Genomic DNA, 7155 nt, shown 5'->3' with positions numbered 1-7155 from the left:
AACGTCCGTCACGGGAAGTAGTCCTTGCAAAACCATACTCAATTTTCTCAGGAGACAATGGGCTAGATGCTCCTATTTCTGAAACAGACGGTTTTCTTTCAAGTTATGCATGTGTTTCTTTAAATTAGCTGGCTAGGCCTATTTTGAACAAAGAGATTTTATCTCCATATTGAGAAACTGAAGTTGCTCTAGGTATTTCATTGACAAACTACACTCAATCTGACAAGGAAACAATGTGTTAGATATTCCTTCTGGTAACATAGATGGTTTTCTTCGGAGAGAAACACATGTTTGTTCAAATCAGCTGAAAAGGCCTCCATGATACAAAGGGAGCCTATCTCCATCCTGAAAAACCTAAGTTGCAAGAAGTATTCCTTTTAAATCTACTGACTACTCACATGGAAACAATATGCTAGATGCTGCAGCTTGTAGTTAGACGGTTTTCTTTGGAGAGACACATGTGTTTCTTCACCTCAGCTGAATTGACCTGTTTTGAACCAAGAGAGTCTACCTCCACCTTGAAAATCCTAACTTGCAGGAAGTATTTCTTTGAAAAAACTGGCAAAAGTCTCCCAGGGTGACAATGTTCTTATTTTCCAGGGTCAAACAGAAATGGTTTTCTTTCAGGAGATACATGTGTTCCTTTAAGTCATATAGAAAGGCCTATTTGGTAACAAAGAGCCCATATCCACATTGAATGACCTATGTTGCAGGAGGTATTCCTTTCCAAAACTATCTCGGTTCTCACAGGGAAGCAATGTGCTAGATGTTGCTGCTTGTAACATATAATGTTTCTTGGGAGAGATCCCTTTGTCTTCAACTCAGCTGAACAGGCCAACGTAGAAAAAAGGGAGCCTATCTCCACCATGAGAAACCATGCTGCAGGAAGTATTCCAATCAAAAACAAACTTATCTCACAGGGAAACAATGTGCTACCATTCCTGCTTCCAACAGAGATGGTGTTCTTTCGAGAGGTATGTGTGTTTCTTGAAATCTGCGGAATAGGCCTATTGGAAACAAAGTGAGCCTATGTCTACATTGAAAGACCTAAACTGCCTGAAGTACTCCTTTCAAATATTAACTCAGCTCTCTCACAGAATCAATGTGCTACATGCTGCAGCGTCTAATCTAGATGGTTTCCTTTTAGAGATACATGTGTTTCTTCAATTCACCTGATTGTGTGTATTGGGAACAAAGTGAGCCAACCCACCCTTGGAAAACGTAAGTTGCAGGAAGTCTTTCTTTGACAAACTTACTAAATTCTCACAGGGAAACAATGCCCGAATATTCCTGCTTCCAACAGAGATGGCTTTCTTTGGAGAGATATATGTGTTTCTTCAAATGTGCTGAATAGGCCTACTTGGAACAAAGTGTGCCTATCTCTACATTGAAAATCCTCAGTTGCCCGAAGTACTCCTTTCAAGTACTAACTCAGATCTCACAGAGAAACCATGTGCTACATGCTGCAGCTTCTAATCCCGATGGTTTCCTTTTAGAAATACATGTGTTTCTTCAATTCACATGAAGGTGTGTATTGGGAACAAAGTGAGTCAACCCAACCTTGGAAAACGTAAATTGCAGGAAGTATTCCCTTGCAAAACCTATTCAATTCGAAGTTGGAAACAATATGGGGGATGCTCCTTCTTCCACAGAGGTGTTTTCTTTGAGAGACACACGTGTTTCTTCAAGTTAGCTGGACAGGCCTATTTGGTTACTGACTGTAACATATAAGATTTCTTTGGAGAGATACATGTGTTTCTTCAATGCAGCTGAAAAATGCCAATGTGGAAATAAGGGAGCCTCTCTCCACCATGAAGCACCCTGTTGCAGGAAGTATTCCATTTACAAACAAACACAATCTCCCAGGGAGACAATGTGCTATTACTCATGCTTCCAGCAGAGATGGTTTTTTTGGAGAAATATATGTGTTTCTTCAAATCTGCTGAACAGGCCTATTAGGAACAAAGAGAGCCTATGTCTACATTGAAAAAGCTAAATTGCCTGAAGTACTCCTTTCAAATATTAACTCAGCTGTCACAGGGAAACAATGAGCTGCACGGTACAGCTTCTAACATAGATGGTTTCCTTTTAGAGGTACGTGTGTTTCTTCAACTCACCTGCCTGTGTCTATCTGGAAAAAAGTGAGCCTATAACAACCTTGAAAACCCTAAGCTGTAGGAAGTATTCCTATGCAAAGCCTTCTCAATTCTTACTGGGATACAATGTGGTGGATTCTCCTGCTTCTCACACAGATGTTTTCTGTCAAAAGACACATGCGTTTGTTCAAATTAGCCGGGGAGGCCTATTTGGAACAAACAACCCTTTGTTCCCCTTGCAAATTCTGAATGGTGGGAAGAAATTCTTTTAAAATACTCATTTTTAACAGGGAAGGAATGTGCTAGATGTTGAAGATTGTAACATAGATGGTTTTCTTTGCAGAGACACTGATGTTTTTACAACTTAGCTCACAGGCCTACGTGGAAGATAGAGAGCCTATCTCCCTTTGGAAAACGTAAGTTGCCCAAACTATTCCTTTTAAAATGAAACTCAATTCTCTGAGGGAAAGAATGTGCTATATGCTCCTGATTCTGACTCAAGTGGTTTCTTTTGAGATACATGAGTTCCTTTAACTCTGCTGAAAGGGCCTATTTGGAACAAACAGCCTATCTCCACCTTGAATTTCAAAGATGCAGGAAGTACTGCTTTCAAAAACTTACAGGTTTTTACACGGGTAAACAATGAAGTACATGGCGAAGTTTGTAATCTAGTGGGTTTTCTTTTAGTGCTCCATGTGTTTCTTGAACTCATCTTAATAGGCCCATTTGGAACAAAGAGAGCCTACGTTCACTTTGAAAAATGTAATTTATAGGAAGTACTCCTATCAATAATTAACTCTCTTCTCAGAGGTATACTAGGTCCTAGATTCTATAGCTTGTATCACAGATAGTTTACTGTCAAGAGATAAATGTGTTTCTTCAACTTGCCTGAATAGGCCTATTTCAAAAAAAAGAGCTGATTTTCCCTTTGAAAAACCTAAGTCACAGGAAGTATTCCTTCAAAAACCAGCTCAATTCTCGCAGTGAAACAAGCTCCTAGATGCTGCAGTTTTGAACATAGATGGTTTTCTTTGGACAGATACATGTCTTTGTTCACCTCAGCTGAATAGACCTATTTGTAACAAAGAGAGCCTCTCTCCACCTTGAAAATCCTAAGGTGCCAAAGTGTTCATTTTCTATGTACTGAATACTCAGAGGGAAACAATGTGCTACATGTTGCAGCTTCTAGCATTGATGGTTTTCTGGAGATATAAATCTGTTTCTTCACATCAGCTGAATGGTCTTATTTGAAAAAAGGTAAACTTATCTCAACCTTGAAACATACGTTGCTGGAAAGTAGAACGTTCAGAAACATACTCCACTGTCACAGGGAAATAATGTGCTAGAAGCTCCTGCTTCTACTACAGATGATTTCCTTTCTAGAGATACATGTGTTTCTTCCAATTAGCTGAAAAGACCTAATTGAAAAAAACGAGATTTCTCCACCTTCAAAATTCTCACTGGCAGAAAGTATTTCTTAGGAAAATTAACTACTCTCCATCAGAGAAACAACAGCAAGATACTGAAGCTTGTCACATAGACAGTTTTCTTTTCTTTGGAGAGATTTCTTTGCTCTTTCAACTCAGGTTCGTAGGCCTAGTTGGAACACAGAAAGCCAATCTCCACATTGAAAAACCTACATTCCCATATCTATTCCTTTGAAAAACGAAATCCATTTTCATCAGAAAACAATGTACGAGATGCTGAGCTTCTACAATACATGGTTCTCTTGGAGAGATAAATGTGTTGCTTCAACTCAGCTGAATTTGCCTCTTTGGAACAATGTGATCTCATGTGTACCTTGGAAAACGTCCGTCACGGGAAGTAGTCCTTGCAAAACCGTACTCAATTTTCTCAGGAGACAATGGGCTAGATGCTCCTATTTCTGAAACAGACGGTTTTCTTTCAAGTTATGCATGTGTTTCTTTAAATTAGCTGGCTAGGCCTATTTTGAACAAAGAGATTTTATCTCCATATTGAGAAACTGAAGTTGCTCTAGGTATTTCATTGACAAACTACACTCAATCTGACAAGGAAACAATGTGTTAGATATTCCTTCTGGTAACATAGATGGTTTTCTTCGGAGAGAAACACGTGTTTGTTCAAATCAGCTGAAAAGGCCTCCATGATACAAAGGGAGCCTATCTCCATCCTGAAAAACCTAAGTTGCAAGAAGTATTCCTTTTAAATCTACTGACTACTCACATGGAAACAATATGCTAGATGCTGCAGCTTGTAGTTAGACGGTTTTCTTTGGAGAGACACATGTGTTTCTTCACCTCAGCTGAATTGACCTGTTTGGAACCAAGAGAGTCTACCTCCACCTTGAAAATCCTAACTTGCAGGAAGTATTTCTTTGAAAAAACTGGCAAAAGTCTCCCAGGGTGACAATGTTCTTATTCTCCAGGGTCAAACAGAGATGGTTTTCTTTCAGGAGATACATGTGTTCCTTTAAGTCATATAGAAAGGCCTATTTGGTAACAAAGAGCCCATATCCACATTGAATGACCTATGTTGCAGGAGGTATTCCTTTCCAAAACTATCTCGGTTCTCACAGGGAAGCAATGTGCTAGATGTTGCTGCTTGTAACATATAATGTTTCTTGGGAGAGATCCCTTTGTCTTCAACTCAGCTGAACAGGCCAACGTAGAAAAAAGGGAGCCTATCTCCACCATGAGAAACCATGCTGCAGGAAGTATTCCAATCAAAAACAAACTTATCTCACAGGGAAACAATGTGCTACCATTCCTGCTTCCAACAGAGATGGTGTTCTTTCGAGAGGTATGTGTGTTTCTTGAAATCTGCGGAATAGGCCTATTGGAAACAAAGTGAGCCTATGTCTACATTGAAAGACCTAAACTGCCTGAAGTACTCCTTTCAAATATTAACTCAGCTCTCTCACAGAATCAATGTGCTACATGCTGCAGCGTCTAATCTAGATGGTTTCCTTTTAGAGATACATGTGTTTCTTCAATTCACCTGATTGTGTGTATTGGGAACAAAGTGAGCCAACCCACCCTTGGAAAACGTAAGTTGCAGGAAGTCTTTCTTTGACAAACTTACTAAATTCTCACAGGGAAACAATGCCCGAATATTCCTGCTTCCAACAGAGATGGCTTTCTTTGGAGAGATATATGTGTTTCTTCAAATGTGCTGAATAGGCCTACTTGGAACAAAGTGTGCCTATCTCTACATTGAAAATCCTCAGTTGCCCGAAGTACTCCTTTCAAGTACTAACTCAGATCTCACAGAGAAACCATGTGCTACATGCTGCAGCTTCTAATCCCGATGGTTTCCTTTTAGAAATACATGTGTTTCTTCAATTCACATGAAGGTGTGTATTGGGAACAAAGTGAGTCAACCCAACCTTGGAAAACGTAAATTGCAGGAAGTATTCCCTTGCAAAACCTATTCAATTCGAAGTTGGAAACAATATGGGGGATGCTCCTTCTTCCACAGAGGTGTTTTCTTTGAGAGACACACGTGTTTCTTCAAGTTAGCTGGACAGGCCTATTTGGTTACTGACTGTAACATATAAGATTTCTTTGGAGAGATACATGTGTTTCTTCAATGCAGCTGAAAAATGCCAATGTGGAAATAAGGGAGCCTCTCTCCACCATGAAGCACCCTGTTGCAGGAAGTATTCCATTTACAAACAAACACAATCTCCCAGGGAGACAATGTGCTATTACTCATGCTTCCAGCAGAGATGGTTTTTTTGGAGAAATATATGTGTTTCTTCAAATCTGCTGAACAGGCCTATTAGGAACAAAGAGAGCCTATGTCTACATTGAAAAAGCTAAATTGCCTGAAGTACTCCTTTCAAATATTAACTCAGCTGTCACAGGGAAACAATGAGCTGCACGGTACAGCTTCTAACATAGATGGTTTCCTTTTAGAGGTACGTGTGTTTCTTCAACTCACCTGCCTGTGTCTATCTGGAAAAAAGTGAGCCTATAACAACCTTGAAAACCCTAAGCTGTAGGAAGTATTCCTATGCAAAGCCTTCTCAATTCTTACTGGGATACAATGTGGTGGATTCTCCTGCTTCTCACACAGATGTTTTCTGTCAAAAGACACATGCGTTTGTTCAAATTAGCCGGGGAGGCCTATTTGGAACAAACAACCCTTTGTTCCCCTTGCAAATTCTGAATGGTGGGAAGAAATTCTTTTAAAATACTCATTTTTAACAGGGAAGCAATGTGCTAGATGTTGAAGATTGTAACATAGATGGTTTTCTTTGCAGAGACACTGATGTTTTTACAACTTAGCTCACAGGCCTACGTGGAAGATAGAGAGCCTATCTCCCTTTGGAAAACGTAAGTTGCCCAAACTATTCCTTTTAAAATGAAACTCAATTCTCTGAGGGAAAGAATGTGCTATATGCTCCTGATTCTGACTCAAGTGGATTCTTTTGAGATACATGAGTTCCTTTAACTCTGCTGAAAGGGCCTATTTGGAACAAACAGCCTATCTCCACCTTGAATTTCAAAGATGCAGGAAGTACTGCTTTCAAAAACTTACAGGTTTTTACACGGGTAAACAATGAAGTACATGGCGAAGTTTGTAATCTAGTGGGTTTTCTTTTAGTGCTCCATGTGTTTCTTGAACTCATCTTAATAGGCCCATTTGGAACAAAGAGAGCCTACGTTCACTTTGAAAAATGTAATTTATAGGAAGTACTCCTATCAATAATTAACTCTCTTCTCAGAGGTATACTAGGTCCTAGATTCTATAGCTTGTATCACAGATAGTTTACTGTCAAGAGATAAATGTGTTTCTTCAACTTGCCTGAATAGGCCTATTTCAAAAAAAAGAGCTGATTTTCCCTTTGAAAAACCTAAGTCACAGGAAGTATTCCTTCAAAAACCAGCTCAATTCTCGCAGTGAAACAAGCTCCTAGATGCTGCAGTTTTGAACATAGATGGTTTTCTTTGGACAGATACATGTCTTTGTTCACCTCAGCTGAATAGACCTATTTGTAACAAAGAGAGCCTCTCTCCACCTTGAAAATCCTAAGGTGCCAAAGTGTTCATTTTCTATGTACTGAATACTCAGA

This window comes from Castor canadensis, chromosome 17 (genome assembly GCF_047511655.1).
Source record: "Castor canadensis chromosome 17, mCasCan1.hap1v2, whole genome shotgun sequence".
Taxonomy (NCBI): Eukaryota; Metazoa; Chordata; class Mammalia; order Rodentia; family Castoridae; genus Castor; species Castor canadensis.
This window is presented reverse-complemented; position numbering follows the sequence as displayed.